Here is an 11,799-nt window from a genome sequence, read left to right on the forward strand (position 1 = left end):
GGAGCTCTGTCAGTGCCATCATTAAATCAAACTTGGGTCCAGGCGTGAAGGTTGGTGCAGGGGCCAGGGGCCCGCTGGTTGGCACAAAGGGCGCAGAGGACCTGGGCTGCAGGAAGTCGGGGAGCAGCAGGAGCCGTGAGCCCACCCTGGTTAATGAACGGGGGCCTCGGGCTGGGACCCTGAGCCCAAGGGGGTGGGAAGAGCCAGAGCCGCTGTGGGGGACCGGGAGGGAGCACCCCGAGAGAGGGACCGGTGGGCGGCAGATGCTGGGCCAGCAGCCCCAGGGACTGCAGTGTCGCCCGAGGGCCGAGACCCTCCTGGGAATGGAGCCAGCGCTCTTCCTGAGAGTCGGCCCAGCTTTGGGGAGATGGAGAAGCACCTCTGTTCTGCATGAGGCCTTGTGGGCTCCCTGTGGTCACCCTGAGGTCAGCGGCCCAACTAGTGCCCTGAAGGGGCAGAGGCCGCCTGGTGTCCGTCCCCTTGGTGGAGTCTTGGGGTGTGTTCTGGGAAGTCCTGGTCGCAGGAATGGGCCGTGTGAGCCAGGCCACTCTGGACGCCCAGGGTTCTCATCTTTGGTGACTGCTCAGGCCCAGAGTGGTCAACCAGAGTGACCCAGGCCCCCTTTCTCTGCACCCAGGACCCAGCAATCATCTCAGTGCCATGGGGACTGAGGGTGGCCACCGGCGGGCAGCAGAGTCCAAGGATGTACTGGGGGGTGTCAGCCTCATTCCATTTTCCCTGAGCCCCTCCTGAACCCCAGTACCCACGAGTGGCCAAATGCATCCGCACCACACGTACCTTGAGACACGATCACCAGCTGTGTCACAGCCCTGAGCGCTGTTGCTTGTGCTGGGTCCACTGGAAGGAGGGAGCCCTGCCAGTGTGTGGCGCAGCCTCGCTTGGAGAAGGCCAGGACAGGAGCCCTGGCTGCTTGGAGAAAGCCAGGACGGGAGCCCTGGTTGCTTGGAGAAGGCCAGGACGGGGGCCCCGGCTGCTTGGAGAAGGCCAGGACGGAGGCCCCGGCTGCTTTGGAGAAGGCCAGGACGGGAGCCCTGGCTGCTTGGTCCGGGGCACTGCAGTTTTGGTTTTCTTTTTCTTAATATGAACCGTTTTCAGAGAAACCACAGTTTTGGGGTTGAGGCTTTTTTTTTTAAAGACGGGATTTCATGATAAAGTTCAGGCTGGCCTCGAACACGCAGCCATCCTCCTGCCTCAGCCTCCTGTGCTGGGATTACAGGTGTGGGCCATTCCGCCCACACCTGTAATCCCAGAGGTGACCTCATCTCTGCCATGCTGGCCTGCCCAGCACCCGGCACGGCTGGCCTGCCCCAGCTCTCGGGGAGGGTGAATCCCGCCCCCCATGTCCCTGTCCCCTGTGGCCTCAGTGGGAGCTGGGAGGGAGGGGACATATCCACAAGCACAAAAAACAAACCCGAGTGCAGGGCATTGCTTTCCTTGGCTCCTCCCTACGGGAAGTGCCCGTCAGGTGCCCGGGAAATCCCATGACCACCGCTGCCTCAGCCTCCCTCCTGCACAGGAGTCAAGGAGCCGAGGGCACAGGTGACCACCAAAGCCAGCCAGACACCAGTGGACTCGAGGTGAGGAGCAAAGCCCTCCTCCTAACAGAGCAGGACCTCAGGTGACACAGAGGCAGCCAGTGTACCAGCCAGGTCGCAGCCTCCCTCCACCCACATCTGCACTTCCTGTCTACACACAGCAAGGCCTGCAGGCCCCAGAAAGCTGTCCCCACCTAGGTGTCCCTTTGCTCACGCCCCTCAGCTTCCCTTTCTTGTGCTCAGGCCTCCTCTTTGTAGGGAGGCAGTTCTGGGTGTGTCCTCTGGGCCTTGACTCCAGGACACCTGGGGCTGCCTGGAGAAGCTGTGTTCCAGCCCCCAGCCCTTCTCCATAATGAAGCTGCCAGGGGGGCACATCAGGGCCTGGTACCCTGGCCACAGGTCCAGGGGTGGGCAGCGGGGTGCCCAGGCCCTGTGTGGGGTCCTCTAGCCCCTCCATCCCGGCCGATCTGGGGAGCGGTTGTGCCTCCACAGCAGCCAGTTGCCTTTGACCCCAGCCCTGGCTGGAGCCCTCCTTGGCCACAGCTCCCAGTCAGCCCGCCTGACCCAGCTCCCTCCTCTGGGGCCCCAGCTGGACCCCTGCCCCCTGCCGCCCACCCCAGCTGCCCACATGGTCCTCATTCCCGAGGTGAGGTGAGGGCTCCTGGACCTTTCCTCCTGGGGCTGATGGGAAGTTTGCCTCTGCCCTAAACAAACCTGGAGCAGATGCCCCGTTCTAGCCAGGCAACTATAGGAGACTCCAGGGTATCCCCACGGGGTGGCGGGGTGACAGGGATCCTAGAGGGAGGGGTGCAGCAGGCTGGCTGCTGAGTGGCTGCTCTGCAGAATGGCGGTGGCCAGGCTGCACGTGAGTGTGCCACCCACTCACCCATCATTCATGGGCCCGTTGATTCATCTACCCATCCATCATCGATCAGTCCATCCATCTGTCCATCACCCACCCACCCACCTATCATCCATCCATCCCTCTATCCATCCATCTGTCCATCCGTGCATCCAGTGAATGCAGGTTTAATGGCGGGTGCTGGACCCTGGCTGAGATCAGGCAGGTGGGGTTCTCTTTTTCCACAGCAAACTGTGATTTGCTGTGACATCCCTCCCACCCCAGCTAGAGGAAGGACCCCTGCCTGTCCCTGTGGTCCCCTCCCCGGTGCACACCTGGCTCTCAGTGAGTGAGTGAGCCAGGTCTTGGGGGCCACCTCAGGCATTGGCTTCCTGGGGTTCATTCAGTCACCGAGGTGCCTCCAGCTCCCCAGCCCTGCAAATACTGGCTCTGACCTGAACCCGATTCTGGCAGCTGGTTCCAGGCTTCCTTTCAATCCCAGGGGGCCCCCAACCCGAAGCTCAGCTGCCCGCAGGCCTTTCCAGCCACGGCCAGACACAGGGAGTGAGAGCCCTTGCTCTGGTGCACCTCGGGGACCTAGGCAGAGACCCACGGTGGGGTTCCGGGTGCTTCCCCCGGGGTGGGGTGCTATTCAGGAGCTGAGTGGATGCTGCTGGGCAACTTCATGTCACCACGCAGGCAGCTGCCTGGTGCCCTGTTGCTTGGCTTTGGGATAAGGCAGCCCTGGGCTCCTGGCTTGGGGACAGGGGAAGACACAGGTGCAGGTGATGGCAGGGTGTCAGGCCAGGATGGTGCTGGGGCACTGGGGGGTCCTGGGAGGGCAGCATGGACGCCACTCCATCCGGAAGGGGCGGCACTGGGAGTGGGTACCGAGGACATGGTGAGTGTGGGGCCATCATGTCCCCTCTGGGCCCTGGTGTCACAGGCACAGGCCCCCGGGGGAGCCCCCTAACTCGGGTAGCTCCTGCCCTCCCCCGGCTCCCGGAACCTGAGCCAGGCCCGGCCCTGCAGAGTGGTCAGTGCCCCCTTGCTGTCACCTGCCCTGTGGGCCACAGAGGCCTCATGAGGCCTGGACCCAGGGAGCACAGGCTTACGGCCTGGAGCCAGCTGCCATAACCCCCAGCTGTGGCTCCCTTGTGCCAGTGCCTGGGTGGCCTGGGGCCCAAAGGCCACCAGGAGCCCGGGTTCAAATTGGCACAATTTCCTGAAAGTTCTTGTAAGACTCCAGGCAAAGCCACCTGCCAGATGTGATAAACACAGACCCTGCCATAAAGCAGACGACAGCCTCTCTCTTGTCCCTGTCCCCTCCCTGGCCCTGCAGACTGGATGAGCCACTGTGTGGCTGCACAGCAGACCCTCTGCCAGGGAGCGACTTCTGAGCTGTCATTTGAAAATACGACCTGTGTTTTTCCTTCAGATAGAAGGATCTTCAGCCGCTCCACCTGGGCCTCCGGCTCCTGGTCCCCAAGTGGGTGCCCTGGGGCCTCACCCGGACTCGGTGGCCCCCACACTGAGCTGCTATGACTTGGGGGCTTGGCAGGGGCTCCTGAGAGGGGCAAGGCCAAGCTCAGGGCTGCCTGGCATTTGACCCCCCAGTATTCCAACCTCGATGTAGCCAAAGAGAGGTGGTCTCTCAAAGACCAGGATGGGCGTCTCTGCACAGAGAAATCAGAGACCAAGGAGGGCAGGGATCAGGTGGTCGGTAAGACCAGAAGCAGGAGCTTGGCGTGGAGGCGCACACCTGTAATCCCAGCACTCAGGAGGCTGAGGCAGGAGGATCGCCATGAGTTTGAGGCCAGCCTGGACTGCATAGTGAGTCCAAGGCCAGCCCGGACTACATGCTGAGACCTTGTCTCAAAAAACAAAAGTGGACTTGAAGTGTCTCTCACTGGTATAGCCGTTAAAATAAATGATCAAAATAATGCATTATAATTCCTTGAACTAGGGCTTGTCCGTCCATATGCATATAAATGAAGTTTGATTAGGAAGAAGATGGGGCACGGTCTCAAAGCGCCAACCCGGAAAATACTAATTCACTACAAAGGGAGGACGCTGCGAAAGGCCGGCAGGTGTCACCTTGTGACCCGTCCTCGGTAATGGGACAAAGCGAGAGCATGCGCCCCCTGGCGGGAGACAGTGAGGATGAGCCCGCACCAACCGGGCTGAGCGCGGTCACCTTCACAGGCGGAAGGTTGGGCGCTGGGGTGCTCGGCACTCAGTCCCTCTGTGCTGCCCCCAGCATGGGTACTAGTAAGGGTCCCGTGCGTTCCCGAGCCTCAGTGCCGGCAGGAAGGTCAGAGGGACCTGGGGGTCACCTCGGCCTCCTCCCTGCAGAGGGAGGGGACTGGGGTCTCAGCAACTCCTGGCCAGGGGTGGGAGAGGCCAGGGGGGCTCTGCTGGCACTGTCACTGGCTGTACCCACTGCTTCCCATCTTACAGATGGGAGGCCTGAGGCACAAAGCCCAGGTCAGGTCTGAGCTGGTGGGGGACTCCGGCCCGCAGGCCATGTTGCCTTTCTGGGAACCACAGCACCCAGAAATCATAACCAAACTATCAGTCACTGCCCTGGAGCCCAGGATCGAGGTAGAGCTTCGCTGGAACAGGGCAGGACACCCCACGGTGACTGAGTTTGAAATTTTACAACCATTTTTGCTTCTAGTCTTGGAGTTCAATTCTGAAGCCTTAAGGAGCATTTCCGGTATCCCGTGTCTGGTCTAGAGGCCCTGAGTAAGCTATTTGCTGCCTCCTGCCTCAGTTTCCCTGTTGGGCCATCCTCAGGCCCTCAGGCACAGCAGACCTTCATGGCCTCTCCAGAGATGCTGTCCTGAACGCCACCCGGGCATCAGAGCCGCAGAGCCTGTGGAATCCTCCTCCACCCCGCCGCATGATCCACCCTTTAGTTCCACAGGACTGTGTTTGCTCAAGGGAACATCCTGGTTTATTCAACAAATATTAGCTCAGGACAGCAGGAGATGAGGTCACGGGGAGAGTGTTTACTGACCTCCACCCCACCCACTGTGACTTGGTCCTTCTCCACCCTGGACCTGGGCTCAGGCCTCACCATGCACCTTGCTTTGGGTCCCAGGAAGAGGGCACATGGGGCTCAAGGGGACTTGGAATTTACTTGTGCCCCTGGCCTCCCTTCTTCTCCCCTCTCCATGGCCAGGAGTATGGGGTTTCCACCACACCTTCAGGGGAGGCCCAGGACACCCTCTGTGAGCTGGGCCTGGGGACAGCCAGCCCCATGTACCCTGCAGAGCAGTGAGTGAGAACCAGGGTTTGTGTTCATGTACATGGAATTGGGTGTGTTTGTTACACAGCGGTAACTGAATGATACAAAGACCTGCTATGGGCCTCAAGGTTCCAGGGGAAGCCAGCACAGTCCCTCATGAGATGTCTGGTGAGATGAGAGTGAATCAAAATCAGACACAATTGGTCCCTGTGACAGGAGCAGGTGACAGTCCAGGCTGGAAGGGTGGGAGCCCCAGAGAGGAGGGAATATCTTGACAGGAAGCCTTGGGGATCACAATCATGGTGAGGGGGGCAGAGCACAGAACTTGGAGGAGGGGAAGGGAAGAGGGTGGAGGAGGGCAGGAGAGGCAGGAGTCTCTGCATGGGTCTGGGGGCCTCAGATGTACTGGCCTTGAATTCACAGTAGCCCTCCTGCCTCAGCCTCCCAGAGCTGGGATTATAGGTGTGCACCACCACATTCTCTGGCTCTCGAATGTGTCTTTCCTCTTGGCCATTAAGCATGAAGGAATGAGCCAACCCGAGGGCCTCGGGATGCACCATCCCTGCCCTGGCCTGACCTGGGGCCACTGCCCAGCTGCAGCTGCCCACTTCCTGCTGTGTGGTCAAGCTGGTCCCGGGCTCCCGGGTCCTCTCCCGAGCAGGGCAGGCACACTTAGCCTTTCCGGTGCTGCTTGATCCTGTCCGAGCCAACATGGCCTGTGCTTTGGAGGGGCTCTGGGCTCAAGGCCTGGCTCTGCCGCTCCCTGGGGGCCTGGAAATCTCCCCAGCCAGTCTGACTCCCGGACTCTGCAGCATAGAATCCATAGAATCCTGGCAGCTCCCTCCTGGGGGCGCCCTGTGGGATTTTGTGTCTGTAAGTACAGAGCCCAGGGCCCAGCGCACAGTCCGTGTTGAAGAATTGCAGCTTTAAAAAATTTCTTGTTCATGCGTGGCTTTGGACCCTTTAACACGACGGACTTGCTGGCTGGAGCCAGCAGGGTGCAAGCATGATGGCCTTTTGGACAGCTGGTAAACCCCTGGTAGTACCCGCAGGTCTAAGCACTTTTATCAGTCATTTTATTAATAAAATTAATTTTAAAACTCTGTAAATAGTTACTTGAGTTTGAATAATTACTGCCTAAATATAAATAGTAATACTATTCATAGCTACAAAGTTGCAATAATCAAGACTGAGATGGTGCATGCCTGTGAGCTCAGCACTCAGGAGGCTGAGGCAGGAAGATCGCTGAGAATTTGAGCCCAGTCTGGGCTACATAGTGAGTGCAAGGCCAGCCTGAGCTGCACAGACGCTCTTCTCAAACAACAAACAACACAGCAACCAGCCACACAAACAAACAACAAAACAAAACAAAACAAACCCCTAAAAATGTTACATAATCAGATTTATTTCATTAAAGTACACTTATTTATATTTGTGATTTTAAAATGTTTTATATGGAAAGGCAGCTGATATGTGCGGACCCTGCAAACTGTTGTAACGGCACCCGGCTTTCCCACAGACAGTGGCACTGGTGTTTTCTGATAATCATCCTGTACCACCACGAGTGGGTCAAGCCGATGCGATGATCAAACTCTAATCAGAGCTGCCCAGCAGCGAGACGTATGAATCACAGCCCCGCCACGAACGTAACTGGCTTTTGTTGTAGTTGTTTTGAGACAGGGTCTTGATATGTGGCCCAGGCTGGTCTCGAACTCTCGCACCCTCCTGCCTCAGCCTCCTGAGTTCTGGGGTTCTAGGCCTGCGCCACCACTGCGGTGACTCTCTTCTTTTGTCTCATCTCTGCCACAGGGCAAGGGCCAGGACCTCCCCATGGAGGAAGAGGCCTCCCCGCCCCGGCTGACCCCCCAGTTCCCCTGACAAAGTGTCCTAGGCTCCCTGGAGCACGGGGAGGACGGGCTCACCCTGGGCCAGGGCTGGACATGCTGTCAGGCGGCCACCAACACAGCAGCCCTGAGGTGGGACCAGCAAGAAATAAGTCCCCGTCCGCTGGCACTGCCTGGCACTGGAGGCATTTGGGAGCAGCTTTCTGGACTCTGCGTACAAGCTCAAAGTTTGAACCAAGCTACTGAATACAAGTATTTTTCTCCTCCCTCAAGTGAGAGGAAAATGGACCAGAGATGTCCAGAATGCTTCTTTGGTCTCTGTCTCTCGCCACCTGAAATGAATCCGTTTATTTTTACCGTCAGTTTTTTCCACTTAAATGGAAATTCTCCAGACCAGCACCCTGGTCTACTTTGCGTATGTTTCTCTGAAATGCAGATGAGCACGATTATTCATTAGGTTCCTCAATATTTAATTTAAAGGTTAAAGTGGGTTTACAGTGGCACTGTTTGTAATAGCCAGATTTTGGAAATAACCCAAGTGGCTGTCAAGTGGTGAGTGGATAAAGAGGGTGCGGAGTTTTAAAAAATACAATGGAGTACTACTCTGCCATAAAGAAGGCCATGCTCAAGACATTTCTAGGAAAATGGATGCACCATGAGACCATACTCTCCAGGGAAGTAAATAGGACTCACGGGTGTATATACCACATGGTTGCTCTGGTGTGAGAAACCAGAAGTATAAATAAGAGCCAAAACATATAACAGGTATTGTGAAATAGGAAGAAAATGTTCAAATGGAAAGAGGAACTAGGGAGAGGGGAAGAGGAAAGGAAAGAAGGGAAAAAATTTTTAAATGGGAACAGGAAAATGCGGGAACAAAGCTTTTGTAAGTGGGGAGGTTGGGAGGGGATGGAGGGAGGCTGGGGAAAAAAACAAGTCATAGCATGTGTGGGTTCAAATTCTTGATGATGAATGTGATTATTATGTATATTTAAAATGTGCCAATTGGGCTGGGAATTTAGCTCAGCGGCATAAGCACCTGCCTGGCAAGTGCGAGGTCTTGAGGTCTATCCTTGGTGCCAAAAACAACAACAAAAAATTACCAAACAGGGGGCTGGGGATTTAGCTCAGCGGCATAAGCACCTGCCTTGCGAGCAGGCAGTCGTGAGTTCAATCCCTGGTACCGATAAAAAGGAAAAAGACCAAAAAAAAAAAAAACTTGTCAAAAAATTACCAATCAAATTTGATTGAAAAAACAAGTTAAACTGGACCTGGTGGTGCATGCCTCTAACCCACACCAGGCTCCTAATATTTGGGAGGCTGAGGCAGGAGGATTGCTTTGAGTTTGAGGCCAGCATGGACTATATGGTGAGACCTTGTTTGAAACAGAAGTCAGTTATCAAGTGAGCAGATGAATCAATACTGAGAAGGAGATTTCAAGTACTTAGTATAATATTCAAGATGCCCTGCTTCAGGGAATTACCCTGAAAGAAACACGACCTTGTCCAGTGCAGAGCTAAAGTAGGCACTGACGTAAGCCTGCTCATGTGGTCTGGCTGGAAACGCTTTTAAAAACTTTGCAATAATGATTGTCATAAGAACCAAGACCCACTGGTCCTCCTCAAAGTCACAGGAACTTGCTTATCACCCAAAGTCTGGGTTAGACACTCAAACTTCTCTGGAGCTCTGTCTCTCCCCCAGGCAGGATGAACCACGTCTAACAGAGCTAGGGTGCCAGTCCAAACTTGGCCAACAGGTGTCGCTGTCTAACAGTGCCTGATCCTGTGTGAAAACAGCCAGCAGCCGTCATGAATTGAATCAGTGACCCCAAGGACTCGTGAATGTTATAAGATCCAGATCTCTAAGGACAGCTCTGATTTTGTTTATGATAGAATTTTTCGGCGCGGAAAGGAACCATCTGATAGGATTTTGGCGCGGCTCAAAAGATAGAAAGTATGAAATTAAAATGGACGTTTATTTTAAGAACGTGGGGAGAGACCCCCTGACCCTACGGAATCTGGCATTCTCTCCTCTCTTTGGGGTCTGGCATTCTCTCCCGCAGACACATGGTGTGGGAGCATACATGTAGCTTAGTTTTGGGGTGGTGCCTAAGGGGCATTAGTGATGCACAGGTAGCCCATTGGTATTCATGAGTTCTGATGGAACTCATCAGAAACCTGGGATTTCATTCTAACCCGACGCCCTGCACAGGTTGTGCTCAGTCAGTGTTTGTAGAGTGACTGCAACCTCCTCCCCCAGTCCTGGGAATCATGCAGAAATATGCAGAACAAGCCCACAGATAGGGAAACATTCTCTGTAGTGAAAGTACCTTGTTCAAGGTCGCACAGCTGGTGTGTAGTTGCACTGAGGTTTACATCAGGATCGTGAATTTCCAAATCTTTTGCTCATTCCGTGAAGAACTCAGAGAATAAGGGGGCAGCCAACCTCCTGAGGCAACAGGAATGTGCCCCCAGGGGCGGGAGGGTGTCTAAGACATGACCCAATCTTCAGTGGAAAAGAATTAACAGCAATCCACTCCCTAATGATGTATCCTTGTAATTTCACTGAGTCAGAGGACAGAAGTAAGCGAGTTGTATCAATTGCATCACTAGCAGCAGGTGATGAAATACACGGAGGGGGGGCTCCTGGGATCCCAGAGCCCCTCCCTTCCAACCCAGTCCCGTGGTGTAGTCAGGCTTTGACCGCAGGGCCAGTGTTTATCAGCAGATGTTACAGTGTTGCAAGTTTGTACAAATTTGTATTTTAAAAAAACAATAGTATCAGCCTTCCCTATGATTTAAGCGCCTTTTACAGACAGTCTGGCTCTGCAGATTGCTCAACCCAGCTCTGAGCCACCAAATCACTGCTGGATGACCAGCTTTGTGACATCAGCCCACCTGCCCAGGTCCTGTCAGGAATGTGGGTCCCCAGAGGGTCCACCCCAGAGAGTCAGCAAGATCTAGTGAGATCTAGTGACCTAGCAGAGCCAAAGAAGGGCAGGATGGCAGACTTTTCATCGGGAATGTCTCTTTCAGGGCCATCCCATCCGAGTTTTGAGTTCCAAGCGACCCCACCCCTCTAGTGGCATGCCCTGTGCCCCAGCCTGCCCTGGAGGGTTTCCCTCAGCCCAGGGGGTGCAGCAGCACAGGATGACGAAGCCATCGAGGGACATAGGCTTCCTGCACAGTACACTAGACACGGTGGCTCTTCCCAGGACAGCCGGATCAGGGGACATCAGGAAAAACTTCCTCAAATCGCCAAGGGGCTAAATCGCCTGCGCACTGCTCGCTTCTTTTCCGCCTGGCGCTGAGGATCAAACCTAGGGGGCGCTCTACCGCTGAGCTAGGTGCACAGTGCTTTTTGCTCTGTTGGTTGAGCTCCTCCAGCTCTTTGAACTGGAAGCACCCCGGGTCACTGCTGACGGCCACTGTCCACCTCCTGATCCTGGAACCTGGAACCCAGAGTCACAGGGAGAGCAGGGCTGCCCAGCGGGCTCACCTTGACCCCGCCCAGCGTGGGGTCGGGAAATTAACCAGTTTGCTCTTAACACAGTAATTCCTTTAAAAGTTTCCGGGTCCAAGTGACTGCTCTGGTGTGGACAGGCAAAGGGAAACTCCACAACCTGCGGTCCGTGGAGGTGGGCGCCTCCCTGGAAATCACTCGTTTAGCGCGCTCAGCCCGGGGTTGGCCGGGCACTGCTGACGCCCAGGTGCCCAGGTGCCCAGGCCCTCAGGGTCTACCGCGACACAGCAGTGGGTACCACAGCAGCTCGGGCGATCAAGGTAGAGACCTCGCTGCCCAGGCTACCATGCAACTCCCACTCTCCGGCCCCAGGGCTCCCTCCAGCCTTTCCCAACGCCTCCAGCGGGACCGCAGCCCAGCAGACGGTGGCTCGGATGCCTGGGTGAAGAGGCTACAGCGGGCTCGAAAAGGGGCGGCGGGCACGTGACGCCCGCAGCGGCGCGCCCGAGGCTGGGCCCTGGCGGGCTTGGGGACGGCGCCTTGGGCGGGGCCTTGGGCGGGGCAGGACCTGGGGCGTGGCATTGGGGCGTTGCCCGGGGGCGGGACAGGATATGGGGCGTGGTCTGGGGCGTGGTTGTGGGCGGGGCAGGATCTGAGGCGGGGCGTTGGGGGCAGGGCATTGGGCGGGGCAGGGTCTGGGGCGGGGCGTTGGGGGCCGGCCGTTGGGGCGTGCGGGGCGGGGCCTGGGCGGGGCCTGGGCGGGGCAGGATCTGAAGCCCGGGCGTTGGGCCGGGGCGGGGCGGAGCCGGAAGCCCCGCCCACGCGCTGCGCTCCCCTTTTTTC

The sequence above is a fragment of the Cavia porcellus genome, unplaced genomic scaffold, assembly GCF_034190915.1.
Source record: "Cavia porcellus strain 051 isolate PalLab524CR breed Dunkin Hartley unplaced genomic scaffold, mCavPor4.1 scaffold_25, whole genome shotgun sequence".
In the NCBI taxonomy this organism is placed as follows: domain Eukaryota; kingdom Metazoa; phylum Chordata; class Mammalia; order Rodentia; family Caviidae; genus Cavia; species Cavia porcellus.